Below are 12,163 nucleotides of genomic sequence, written 5' to 3'. Positions count from 1 at the left end.
CGTTTAATGCAGTTTTACACAGCAGCCTTTCATCATTTACATTTGCCTCTGGCTTAATAAACTGTGTCATTCTGTTTAGGTTTGCTACAGTTGGATATAAATGGTTCCCAGGCAGCATCCTCAGGAATCACACCTGGAACATGGCAATTGGCAACCAGCATTTTCATACATCACTTGTGTGCTTCTGCCTCTCAGCCTTAAGGTTTAATATTTTATTTAGGAGGATGCCAAGCACTTCCATTAAACTTGATGGCCAGCCATGATACCAGACAGCGTAAATGATGGGAGGTCTGAGCCTCCTCACTTGGAATAACATCTTGTTCCAGGAGTCATCACACTGGTGAGGATACACACACCCTCCTGGGTCCTGGAGGAGATAAAACAGGGTCTCTAACATCTATTTTGTTGTTACTAAAACATCTAAGTGTCCTTCTCCATGAAGATAATGAAGTTAAAGGCTCCAACAGGGCTGGGGACTCACCCCCAGCGTTCCAGGGGTTTTGGGTATGGACAGGAAAGAGCAGAGACACATTCTGGGAGATGGTTCATCATGGAAGTCACGTTTCCCAATGAACCTTTTCCTCTGTGCAGGACCCTCCATGGGTTGAGGAAGTCCCCCCAAACAGCAAAGTTTGAATGCCTGTACAGAGCAGCATCTCCTGGAGGCTCAGGAGCTCAGCCTACGCTCAGATCAGTTGACTCAACGTGTATTTTTAAGTCTACAACCACGGTAAGATTTCACAAGACAAATTTTCTGTACATATTAGGGAGCTGTCAGGAAAGAGCCACTTTCACATTGCAGCTGCCCCTGGGGACGTCGGAGCTGTCGGAAGTGCCGGGTCTGGGAGTGGGGAGCACGGGAACGCTGCGTAGGGCCCATCTCAAACCCTTCTCTGACCATTTCAGGGCAGTGTCTCCGGTGCTTCTCAGCACACGTGGACAGATCTGCTGCACAGCAGCTGAGGCAAGGCTGTGATGTGTGTGGGGGCACAGGGATAGCTCACAGCCCCAGGAATAGGAAGGGAAGGAAGCATCCTGGGGCTTCATGGAGCCCAGGGTGCAGCAGGGAAGTTTCAGTAGGAACAGGCAGGACTCTTCCCAGGGGCATCACTCAGTGACACCAATGGGGCAGTGAGGACTAAACAAACACTGCTTTTCCCAATCTGCAAGTGAGAAAAATATGTTTATACACATTTTTACATGGCAGTCTGGCTTCCCTCTCTTCTTCAAATCAGGAGGCATTTAAAGAGACACCAGGAGCTTCGTGCCATGGGCTCATCTGAATTCTGTGGAGCTCAAGGTGCTTCCTAGACCTGAGCACCCCGTGTGACACCTGAGCAGCACCTCAGTGCTGCAGAGACACAAACCACAGGCACAGGCAGGTCATGCTCTTCTAACAGGGGAACAGCAAGTCAACAGTAGTCAGAAAATGAAGACAGATGCCTTGACAACCCCTGTTTTCCAGTGTAAACATGACTCCAAAAGCATACAAGGAGTATTAGATTTAGCACCCAATAAAACGAGAATAAACATTATGGGGATTTCTTTAAAAATCACCTTTCACAGGCATTTTTATGCAGGCACAGTTTCTGATGTACAGAAAATGTTCACTTTATGAAAGAGATTGCAAGCACACAGATCTCTGATCTCTTTCATTATTTTTCATTAAAAATCAGGAGTTGTGCTGGGTTGAAAGTTCTCCAAGATTTTATTAAATTGGGCAACACCAGAGGAGAAATAACAAATATGTTCACAGGGATAAAGTTTTGCTCTCAGTATAGCCTTCACACTTTCAGTGCTGGGTTTCCATTCTTTCCCTCTGGCACTTTCTGGCTCTTGTTCATTTTGATGTTCATAATCTTAATTTAAATCTAGATGCAGTGTAATCTTTGCTATGCCATATCATATACACATCTTGTTTGGAAGCTGCTTTTTTTTATAGGCATGCCAAGGAATGCCTTTCATAAAATTCTACCTGAAATGTTCTTTACTCTTAAATAACAGAATTACAAAGTCAGCATAATGGTAGCAAAAGAATGTGAGAGTGAGAAAGGAAAAAAGGAAATTAAACAGGTAATAAAAGAGATTTTCAGATGAGATTTGGAATCAAAAGTAGTACCAGGAAGGCATTTCAGTGGAAGGGAATTGCAGAGGAAAAGGTTCTAGTATAAATCTTACAGTAGAATAGAGTGTGCAGGCAAAAATTCACAAGTTATACAGAAAAGCAGCAGGGCCAAGGTAATTTGGGGATGAAAGAATTGCCTAGAGAAGGATGTGGTTGCACCCTATGGCATGTTCATAATGGGAGGGGTATGAGAAGTGTGTGGAGAAAGGCAAGAGTTCACCATTAGGCACCAATACTCGTTGGCAATGTCTTTAGACACATCTGAATCCCCATCCAGGATGTCATGGAGCTGGGAATTTGGGACAGGAGGATGTTCAGGCTCTGAGCACCACTGGCAAAGCAAGGAGGTCAAGAATGGGCAGCCAGTAAAACTGTGCTGTCAGACTAATCACCCTCAGAAGGAGATTACACTGTACTCAGCAACTGCATGGATGGTTCCCATTCACAGCAAACCTCATTTAATTCCAAATAGTTATGAAAGACAAATCCCAGCTGCAGTATTAACACATGCACAGCCTATCAAGGTATGAGAGGGAGCAGACCAGAAAAAACACAGTACTCATGTAACACTTCCACTCCTGCAATCACTACAGTTAATCCCCAAGTCCCTTAATCAAAACTCATCAAGAAAATAGAGTTGATGAAATCAGAAGAAATATTGCTTGAATAACTCTTGAGATGGGATTGGAGATTTTTGCAGCTCTACATTATTAAAAATGATGGGCAAATCCTGATCAGCTTCTAATAACATCAGGTATAATAATCCACATGGTTTTAGTGGCTCCCTTTATGCATTTTAACTACAAAAGCACTGATTATCATAACCTGTCAATCTCAAGTAGGTTTGGAAAACCCATTGAAACAGAAAGCAATTCATTAAGCCTGCAAGATATCAACAGAAATCAGCAAAGCAATATTTTTGAATTGCCCTCATCAACATTTTCTAAAACAAAAAGAACTCCAAAACATAACACACAATCTGAAACTGGGATTTGACCAGCAAAATGACAAGTGTAATCAGTAAAACCTTCACTAGGCTTTCAGGTAAACAGAAGAGTACCCAGGTTAAAGAAGAGGTAGAGAAAGTTTAAAATTTTTTTTTCTTTCTTGAAGATTTGATACAAAATCCACGACAGCCTCCTGCTGTCTGTCTTCACAGGGTTTACCAGGAGCTAAATCATGTACTTTCCAACACAACACTACAAGAAATACTGTGATAAATCCATTCTATGTCAGCATTCATGCATTATATCCCTGATTTGAAATTATAAAATATCCCTAAAGCAGTATTTTATTGCTTTTATAGATCAAATTTAAAGTGACTACATTTCTGGTAACCTACTACACAAGATCTTGTATTAGACAGACCTGTTCCTGTGCACAATGCAATGTACTCCTACCACAGACCACAACAAACACTTCCAAAAATTTCCCCAATGCCTGGAGTTTTCATCCTGCTTTTCTGAAGACTGCCCTATTGTGGCTGTAACCTTTCCAAAGCAGCAATGACTTGCAGTGGTCTGGAATTGCATTTTTCACATTGAACTCAATCCAGAGACAAACTTGTGTCGTGAGGATGGAGATTTCAAACCCATGGAAATCCAGGTACTTCTGAAAAGCTTGGACTTCAAATACTCTTATTTTTCCAGCAAGTCCCAGGATTAATGAAGGTCCATTACAGGATGGAGCTACTGAGCACAGCTCTGGTGGGAGCTCTGCTCTGGAACACTCACAATTAATGTGCTGCTTGAGGTCCCTCCAGCTGCATTTCCACAGTCATATCATATATGTGTGAATTGAAAGAAATACTTTTCCTTTATTTGTTTAGAACAGGGGCACTAAATGATCCAGTCCTTATAAAAAACAACTTTTAAGCACTTTAAGGTTTAAATATTTCCTAAATGGAAGAGGAGAATGGACACCAGCACCTAGAGAATCTTCCTGGGGACAGACTTTATTGAGTTGTATAAATTTTCTGCTTCCAGATGCATTGAGAGCACAGGTTTTACTGTGTTCAGAGAATCTTCACTTCCAGCCTGGGTAGGAATCGGGATTTACAGAGAAATGTGGAAATAATTAAAGTAGGGGAAAAAGCTACTCATGTTTTAATTCCATGCTTAGGTTCATTTGGAGTTTAAGATGAAGGGATGAGTCATCAGTCCTTATTTTATTCAAACCCAGGCCCTGGAGAGTATTGGATTACACAAAGTTACAGTCTGCGCTCTGGCAAGAACCAGTTCTATATATTTTGCCATTTTCCTGATCCCTCATATTTGAAAATGAGCCTAAAAGCCAGCAGCCCAAAGCCAAGCTTGTGTCCTACAGAGCCCCTGCCCTCCCTCCCTCCCCTGGGCTGCCGTGGCCAGTAACACCCTGCCAAAAGAACAGGCCCTCAGGGACTCCCAACCCTGTCTAGGACATGAAGGACTGTGCAGGGCTGCTCACAGGAGCTGAGGCTTTAGGGTTATTGGTTGTGACAACTTAGAGGAAGCACTTTCAGAAACACTTGACGTGAAAAGAAGGAGCTGTTTGTCTGTCTCACCAGTCCCCTTCCCCTCCCTTGGGGATGTCAGTACCTCAGGGTAAAGAGAAAACTGTTGGATGTTGCTTATAACAGGATTAATCACAACTTCTGAAGTTCAGAGAGTGACCTTTCCTAAAACCCATGATTTTCTGACAAAAGCATTTGTAAATTAGAAGGGGCTTGTCTGTGTTTAAAGGTTTTGGTAAGGTCTGGGTTCAGTACTACAGCACCAGGACGTGTTAGGGTTGTTCTTTCCAGTCTTCCCTCAGGCTGCTCTGACAGGAGACTGGAGAGGGACTGATGGGCTCCTGCCTCTGCCTGTCCTTAGGACACCAAGTAGGTGCCTGGGAGCAGGGACACCCTGCTGAGGACTAGGGTGGCCCAGTCCTTATCTCGTTTGCAACCCCTTTTAGCCAGATATGCTCAGTTCCAGCTGCTCCCCAGAAAACACAAGGAATTATACCAAGACAAATCCTCAGCTATTGGAAGTAGCTCAAAAGAAGAGAGACTGAGGTGTCCTTTCCATTCAGATCCACAGGCTTCAAAAATCCCCTCAGAAATGTATCTGTTCTGTCATATCATCAGATTTAGCAGTGTAAAACAGGATTTCCAAAATGAGAAACAATTTGTTTCATCATTAGAAACTTCTTTGTCAGTTTGCCCAGACCACCTCATAGAATCTATGAGCACTTTATATCCATCAACACACATTTAACTGCCAGTCCCAGACAGGCTTTCCATCTTACAGACTATTATCCCTCTGCAGTGGAGCAGAAGCCTTGATTTGACTCATGCACATATTGGGGTTTTGAGTTTGTTTGTTGGGTTGGTTGTTTTCCCCCCGCTCTCTCTTTTCACTCTCTTCCTCCAGCAGAGTTGAGAATAAAGTGATTTGGGCACTTTTTACAGGAGCCTCAACTTCAGGGAGTAAAGGCCTGGCCACATCTTACCACCAAGTCAGACATCTAATCCCGGGCTGGCAGTGAGCCTGAACTCCCTCTGCATTCCAAAAAGGAAAATCAGCACTTTGAAAGGGTAATTCATCTTTTCCCAAGACAGGCAGATGGATCACGATCACCCTATGGAGACTTAACTTCCCTGCATGGTCTATAGAGGGAACTCAAACCCAACTTAGCTGGGCCAGCCTGTGCCTGGATGGTGCTGGGGGAGCTGAGTGAGTATTCAACACACAGCTCCATAACTGCACAAATCCAGCTGGATCCCGTGGTCCCCAAAAATGCACAATGAACATGAACATTTCAGGCAATACTTGTAAATCTTCCTTCACTATACAGCACCTGAGGCCTGGTCTGAAAAACACTCTTGAAAACAAACTCCCTTTGGCAGGAGATAAGAGAAAGGGTTACCTCATGTGCTACTCGCAAATCAAGGAACCAACTAGTCATTTGTGTTGGCATTTGAATGGGACAAAATAGATCAGCATATACATAATTGTTGGATGAATAATTCTGCACCTAAAATCCAAAAAGAACATTTTTAAAAAATGAGAGAGAAGCAAGCGAAGGCACTCGGAGCACCCAGCAAATGCATGAGAAGGTCCTGAGGTCTTGGGTTTCAGAAGACATTTTGTTTTATTTAAAAACTGGAATTCTTTTTATTTGGCCATGCTTCTTAATTTTCAAATACCATGTAATCTAAAGCCAAGCAGCGCCAACAACAAGCACTACAAGAGTCAACTGGATCCCATCCAGACGACAATCAGTATAATGAAGTTTAGCAAGGACAGGAGTCTGAATCACCCTCCAGGAGAGGTCACTCACTTGGTAGCCCAGATTCAGGAACAGCAATTTTCACTTGACCAAGAAGCAGGATGAGAAAGAAGCCACATATTTCAGAGATGAAAGTTGGATTTACGATTAGAAGATATAAAAGCAAATATAAGTTCAAAGGAGATTGAATGTTCAGGACTCTTGAATGAGTCATATGCCAAAAAGACTCCAGTCTGGGGAGGGTGTAGGATGAGGTGCAGCATTGCTGATTTCTGCATCTTCAGCACTATCAACAATTCCACTGCTGCTCAAGACTCAAATGTGGTCTATAAACCCAAGAAGACCCAAATGCTGTTGATACATATCTTGTTACTTCGGAGTAGTCTAAGTTCACCTCTCCTAGAACTGTACCTTTCCATCTGCCCAACTGAACTGGATAAATCAGTATAGATCTGATGATGCTTCGTCTGCATCATCATCCCTGTACAGACTGAATTCCTGAAAAGCTCAGCAAGTCAAATATTAAATACAATATTCATCACAGCCATTATGTGCCAGCACCAGTTCCATTCCTTGGTGCACCACAGGGCCACTGGGCAGGATGTTTCAAATTAGTCAGTGCTGTGGCTTTTTGTTCCTCTGATGAATGACATTTGCATGCTGCAGAGGAATCCAGCTCAGCTCCCACTGTGTCACATTCATTTGCCCAGTAGAAATCAAGCATGCTGCCAAGCCCTGTCCCGTGACCCTCTCTCAGTCTGTTTGTCAGGCAAAATTCCAGGAAATCGGGACTTTTCCTGACTAAGCACTTCGTTCTCTGACCCTTTAATATGATACACAAGAATTACACAAGCAATGTAATTTACTACTGACACTTTTCTGCAGACAATTCCACACACAGTTCTGCTCCACATCTCAGTGTGAATTCAGCAACATGCAGTGTAACAAGGGTTTGATCTCTCTGGGAGCTCTGAGCACAAACATTTCAGCCAGACTCCTTCTTTGGCTTTTGACCAGTCACTTGAGCAACTTCAGTGTCTCTACCTGTGGCATGGGAGGTGAGGAAAGCTTTGTCCTTGTCTGCACAGCAGTTTAAAAAGCAAAAAATAATGAATGGCATAGCACCCAGTCAGGAATTAGCAGTACATTTAGAAGCACCAACAGAAAGGACTTCATTTAGAAATGAGGAAAAACATAAGAGATGAAAGGATGTCTTCTAAGGGAGACAGTGAAATGCCCTCCAAATGGAGTGCATATATGAAAGGAAGACATGTTTCCAGTGCTTCAAATACATATTGAAAATAAATGTCATATATATTAATATATTAAAATATATTAAAAAGAAGTACAAATATATATATAACCCAGCTGTGTACAAATACACAAATAGAGCCACAACCTGAGGAGCCAAAAGCAGCTTCTTTTTTGGAAGAAAAGGGGGCAAATCATGCAGGAAGATGGGACAGACACGAGACTGGACTAATATTGCCTCTGTTTCCCAAAAGCTTTATGAATATATAAGTATATAACCCCCCAACTTTTACCCATGTCATAAGTTCTCACGACAATTGTCCCTAAATGCAAATTTTGGGTTTCATCTTCAAAATGAACAAGGAAAGAAAACCAAATACATCAATGACATATGAAACAGGATCCATTTCACTCTAAAGCCCAGGTATGTCCCAGATAGAGCAACAGAAAGAGAAGAAACAGAGTTTTAGGAAGCAATCCTACCATGACAACCTCTTCACCAATGCCTTTATGGCCCTTCCCAGGCTACAGGGGAATGTGGATTGTGGCAGCATCTCCCCATGGGCAATGCTTACTTTTTCCAGGCCAGGAATTCACCGTCCCTCGTCTTATCTCACCTCTGCTGCTCTTCATTGCCCACCTCTATACAACCATCCCCTAAACCAGGGAGGTTTTTGTGAGCAAACCACTCATATACCACTTCAGACAAGATATTTCCCAAAGCCTGAGGTGCCAAGGAATTCACTTTTCTCCAGAGCAGAGATGTCAGCACCCTCCAGAGTGCTCTGACCACTGCAGCTGCCTGAGCTGGCTGCACAAAGACACACACACGGGCACCAGCTGAGGAGGTAAAAACAGCTTCTTTTTTGGCAGAAAAGATGCCAAATCATGCGGGAGGATGAGAAGAATTTAACATCAGAATAACACTGCCTCTGCTTCCCAACAGCCTTCTTAATTCAGAAATATTCAAGCATGAGAAAGGACATCTAGAAACTCCATAATCTGTCTTAATCTGGCCCTTTACTGAGAAGAAAAAAGGTATTAATTAAAATATATCTACAGAAAGCCCCAAGAAGCTGCATTTTAGAAGCAGACCTTTAAGTATGCTGTCGAGAAGAGACAGGCAGGCAAAGCCCATGGAAAGAGGGGTTAAAACTACAGGTTGAGAAAAAAGGATTGCAGTGGTCCTTTTCCTGGCTGACTCAGGGCCTCAGTCAAGTCACTCCATCTTAGGAAAAAGAGGAGAATGTTTAGCTGTTTTAGAGGAATACTGTCAACATTTTCAAAGCACATCACGGAGGGTAACACAGAAGGAGCTGCACAAGGATAAAAGTAGCAGTGTTCAACTCTCTGTCATCAGTAATACCATAATTCCTCTTCCTAACAGGTCAGTGTATTTGGGGGGTTTTCTGTTCCAAATTTCATAATGCAAGAGAATCCTCAGAACAAAATGAAGGCTTTAAAAATCATGGCCTGTTTAATCCAATCATTTAATCAAGTTAGAGGAAGCAGAAGAGCAGCAAAATGAGGAACAAGAGGCTGAGAAAGAATGCAGACATTAAAAAAAAAAAAAAAAGACTCATACCCTGACTGTGGCTTTTCTCAGCTTGGAAAGCAGCTGATTTCTATGTGTCCTGATCTCTGGCCTTTTTAAAAGTAGTGTCACCACTGATGCCCCACTGCAGATGAAGGCTGTGCTCCGTGGAGTGTATCCCAGCAGTTCCTCATCACTCATCCCTTCCACCTCAGCAGCACAGACAGCCCAGAGTGACATTATATATCATTGCATTAAAAGCCCAAGAGCTGATCTTGCAGCATTGTCCTTCCCTATGAAGCCCATTTAGGAGATTCCTAGATGCCTTTTAAAACAAAGCTATGAGGAGAGCTCTCATAATTACAAGAGACTAACCACTTTGAGGGGTAATTTGTGGTGGCTCTTGGTGGACACTCGCCGCTCTCACCTGTATTTCTGGGTCTTTTGAAGCTTCTGTTGAATAAGAATTTTAACTGCTCCGTAGCAGAGGCTCAGCCCTCTCAGCCTACGTGAAAGCTGGCAATTACACAGCTGCAGACAACATAAAAAGCCTTTAAGAAAACTGCACATTTACTACTTTAATAACACCTCTGCCTTCTCTCTGCTTGGCACACCAGGTGCAGTTTGAAAGGCTCAGATCCCGCAGGGGAGTGACAAGGGAAGGGAGAACAATTCCACCCAGGATCCTGCAGAGTGAGGTGAGTGTGTCAGGGCTGTTCCCCTTCCCCAGCCACCTCCTGAAATTCCTTCACTTCTCCCAGAGCTCCAATCACCTGAAGCCAGCGCTGCAGGAGCCCCACGAATCGTGCACATGTTCCTGCAGCACTGACCTTCTGTGCAGCTCCTGTTAATTAACAGGATTTGCATTTACATTTTCTCCCTTATCCTCTTTTCCTTACTTCTTCCCTCTAAACATGCCTATTCCCTCTTCCTTCCCACTGTTTTTACAACAACACATTGAACGTGAAATATTCCCATGACGTTCCACTACCCCAACTTGCTGTTCACCACATCATTCAGCAGAGACAGTCCTGCCTCTGACTTCAGTTTGAAAACAGAAGCACAGTAAAACAGGAATTAAATTTAATGTTTATAGAGGTCCTGTCCTGTTAGACAGTCACTATTTTTGAGGTCATAGAATCATAGAATGGTTAGGGTTGGAAGGGACATTAAGGATCATCTAATTCCAACCCCCAAATATCTTCTTTCCCTTTATTCTTCCACTTGACTGAGAACCTTTAAGTTGCTTAATTCTTCAGCACTGGACATAGCTTTACCCTTGAACAGAAGAGTATTTTCTTCTGCTCAGCTTGAAAGTTAGTTTTAGCTGATTAACTCAGACATGCTCCAGAAAGATTTTCTTTTAATTCAATTTTTAAATGAAGAACATTATGTTCACATTAGGAAGAGCAATAAGGGGGGAGGGAAAAGGGTTGATTTCTCAATAATTATTAAAAAGACCAGAATTTCAATTAAATTCATGAACAGGAAGGGTAAGAGAATCCAATTATATCAACTCTTGCTTCCATCAGATGCTCCATGGGAATAAAGATGATCACATGTGTGAGTAGAAATTGCAATATGAGATCCCACATTAAGATATTGGCTCTGAACTGCAGTAAGAAGCTTTGATTTTCTGCCACTTTCCCTGACAAGGGATGCACTTCTCTTCCCTAATTCACACAAAATCAGTATTTATCACCAAGGTTTCCTTTGGGTTAAGAGATACCAAGAACCCATTACAAGCACCTTATTCTGTATCCTCCCAGTGTGCATTAAAGATTTGTGAATTTGCCATCAGCTCAGCTGGATCGTGATTAGTGGAAGCAGAATTGTGCCAGCCACTCTATAAATGGAATTTTCAAGGCAGAAAAAAACCCCAAAAACTAAAAAACCAAACCAACAACTAAATATATGCTGTTCAACAGGATGAGAGATGGAGAAAATTCTCGACTGTCAGAACAAATGTAGCTGTGAGGAGAAAAAGGATGTGTGTGTGTCCAGTGTTCATTGATTCAAAAAAACAAAGAGAAGAAAATAAATATTTCCCTTTCATATTTGTCTCATTGCAGGGATTTCATCTCACTGCCACAGTCTGGGAACGACACGTGGGTTGAAAGGCTCTGCCTGTTGCAGGAGGGGATGGGCACAGCACCACACAATCCCTGTGCAGTGATATTTGCTTTAATATCCTACCCGGGCAAGCAGAAAAGGCCAAACTAAAAGTACTTCTACAAAATGAAAGGGGTGAAGTTTAAGAGGTTGTAGCTCAAGAATCAGCTGCAAAATAAATTTATAAGGCCAGTTTTCTGCAGCTTTGCACCTTTGTGTTGTCACAGACACTCTCATGCATCCATAAAGATGTACTCAAACACTTGTAAATCCCAACAGCACTTGGGAAACACTGAAAAAACCTCTTCTGGGGTCAAATATATGAGTTGGGACTCATTATCACCCACCTAGTCTGCTCTACATCCTTTGTTGTTGTTTTCCTGCAGAAAGGCAATTTCATCAAGGGAATAACCAGCAAAAAAAATCTCTGGTACAATATTAGGAGTATAAAATCCCTTATTTTGGCTAAATAGTCCTGCCCCAAAAGGCAATATTTTTAATAAAGGGAACCTCTCCAAATGTGATGATTTACTGATGCTGCTGCTTTACTGGATCTGGGAGTTTCTACACAAGATGACAGGCAAACCTGATCAAATTTTCTGAGGTATTAAAAGCACACTATTCAATTCTCAGGTGCTAAAATAGCATCACTATTAAAGTCTAAATGCGAGAACACCAAGAATAACCTTTTTCTGCAGGAAAACATAGAAGAATGTTAACTAGACAGAATTGGTTCACGCTGGAATTTTACCATGTTAAGATTGATGCTCTGTGCAAAAACAACCACACAGATACTTCATTTGCAAGGGCCAGACTGGATTTTCTACACAGATAAAATGGACACATTTAGTTTGGAAATGGTATGTTTCAAATGTCACATTTCTAAT

At 42.3% G+C, this 12,163-nt stretch overlaps 1 long non-coding RNA gene across 1 annotated transcript; it reads left to right on the top strand.

Moving 5' to 3' along the window:
- The first annotated feature begins 595 nt into the window (after window positions 1-595).
- On the top strand, window positions 596-11,305 carry LOC114004165. The gene is made up of 3 exons (XR_005564014.1): window positions 596-730; window positions 9,782-9,862; window positions 11,237-11,305. It is a non-coding gene; the product is annotated as an uncharacterized LOC114004165 (long non-coding RNA).
- Window positions 11,306-12,163: the final 858 nt, after the last annotated feature.

Source organism: Pipra filicauda, unplaced genomic scaffold (genome assembly GCF_003945595.2).
Source record: "Pipra filicauda isolate LSUMZ 115617 unplaced genomic scaffold, ASM394559v2 scaffold275_size1018216_pilon, whole genome shotgun sequence".
NCBI classification, from domain to species: Eukaryota; Metazoa; Chordata; class Aves; order Passeriformes; family Pipridae; genus Pipra; species Pipra filicauda.
Note: the sequence above shows the minus strand (reverse complement) of the source record. Positions and strands in the feature narration are given on the sequence as shown.